The sequence below is a fragment of the Coenobita brevimanus genome, chromosome 80, assembly GCF_032717465.1.
Source record: "Coenobita brevimanus isolate Jiangsu-jjx chromosome 80, ASM3271746v2, whole genome shotgun sequence".
Taxonomy (NCBI): Eukaryota; Metazoa; Arthropoda; class Malacostraca; order Decapoda; family Coenobitidae; genus Coenobita; species Coenobita brevimanus.
This window is the reverse complement of record NC_137033.1, coordinates 23,605,969-23,608,081: the sequence shown is the minus strand read 5'-3', so window position 1 is coordinate 23,608,081 and position 2,113 is coordinate 23,605,969.

Sequence of the window (2,113 nt, the reverse complement as noted above, 5' to 3'; positions counted from 1 at the left end):
TGGAGCTGTCTCTCTATCTGTTTATCTATCTATTATGATTTGTAATTATAATATGGACTCATAACACATTTAGAGATTTCACCCAGAATTATGTTTGGATGGTCATCACTCCAGTAAAATAATTTTGAACTGCAATCAATCGTGTTCTATTAGCAATAACTATTTCAAAATATGCTCACTTCAGAAAAAAAAAAGGGATTTCAAAATAATTTACAAGTCTATTTAGGGATAAAACCATCAAATGCCAGCCTTCTTTATCGGTGAAATAACTTCATCCCACGTGTTACCTAATTTAATAATTTTTTTTTTTGGTTGGAATTTTTCACCCCCAAAAATGTTTTCTGAATCTTAGATACAATTGGAACGTTTCCTAGCTAATTAATTCTACAATTGTGTAAGTTCCATATTTAGTATTTTCACCCTCAAATAGTTTTTTTTTTTAGTTTTATAATATTTTGGAATTACTCCTAGGGCCGTTGCTTTTACCGTAACAAAATTTGTACCATTTTTATACTGAAAGTATCATTATAAATGAAAAAAAAAAAAAAAAACAGACTCAAATGTCACTATTCGTAACGTAAAAAAATCCAAACCATCTCCAGAAGACATTAAAACAGTTCAATAGGTGTTCTTCCAGTGTTTATTTCTTAGTACCTGTAATTCACTACTTGTCCACCAAGATAAGGAATAGAGTCTATAAATGGTAAATAATTATATATCTGGATATTTCAATAGCATTTATACTTTCTCGTACTACTTACTGTGAGAGTCAAAAGCACATCAATATTCCGTCTCACTAGTTATCACAGTTTTTTTCATTTTACCTAATGAAACGTTGGTAACACAAACTCTCATAATATATATATATATATATATATATATATATATATATATATATATATATATATATATATATATATATATATATATATATATTACATAGTGAGGATTCTCTATCCCATTTTAAAGTACTACTACTATTGCAGAAGAAGAAAAAAACTTTTTAGGCGATATTTGCAGCTTGTTTCGGTTACAAATACATAAATTGAAACTTTTTATTCTTAAACACCTAATATGCCGGGTCCGTGCATGTGAATCGATTTACTGCTCTATGTTTCCTAAATGTGATTATTTCACCATCATAATTTTACTCTGAGTACTAGAAGTAATTGGGTGTCTAACAGAACAATTTTTGAATATAAATGTGGAAGATGCCCTTTTAGAGATTTCCCAAAAAATATTTTTTGTCATCACAGTAGTAAAATAGGTTTGATCTACTCTCAATCGTATACTCTCAGCCGAAACTAGATCGCAATTAGCACGCATTTTTTGTTTTGTTTAAATCCGGATTTTCAGGCTGTTTACACGTAACTAATGAAACGATCCCTTTCAGTCTTGAAACCACAAAGCCAGCCTTCTTTAGCTGCCAATTATTTTCATCCCACGTGTTACCTAATTTAACCTTGTGACTGGTTTTTGTTCGCACTTTGATTTTTTTTCACCCTCAGATATTTCTTCTGGAATTTAGATGTAATTGAGAAGGATTCCCAGCTCATTTGGAGTACATTTGCAGAAGTTTAATATGTAGTATTTTCGCCCGCGGTAATGAGGTTTTAAAGATCATTCCCGTATAAGAGTATGGAATCACCCCTAAAGCGGTTGCTTTTACCGTAACAAGACTTGTACCATTTCTGATCCTGAAAGTCTCACTAAAAATTAAAAACAGTCACAAATGACACTTTCTCATGAAAAAGCCAATATCCGAACGATATTAATACTGTTCAATCGGTGTTTATTTTTTAGTAGCTGTCATTCACTACATGTCCACGGAGAAGAGGAATAAAGCTGTAAATGGTAATTAATTATATATATTTATATTTCGACAGCATTTATTCTTAATTGTATTAATTTTCGTCTCACTAGTTCTAAGTTTTGAGAGATTTTACCTAAGGAAATGTGTCTAATCTAGATGATTAGACACGAACCTTCATAATGTGCAAATATTCTTCATTTTTTACATTCTTCAGATACGAAAGAAAACCTCTCCTCTTCGAAATTTCTCGATAGTCTCGTTGACCAATACGTCATTTCAAACTTCTTGTTCTTAAGCACG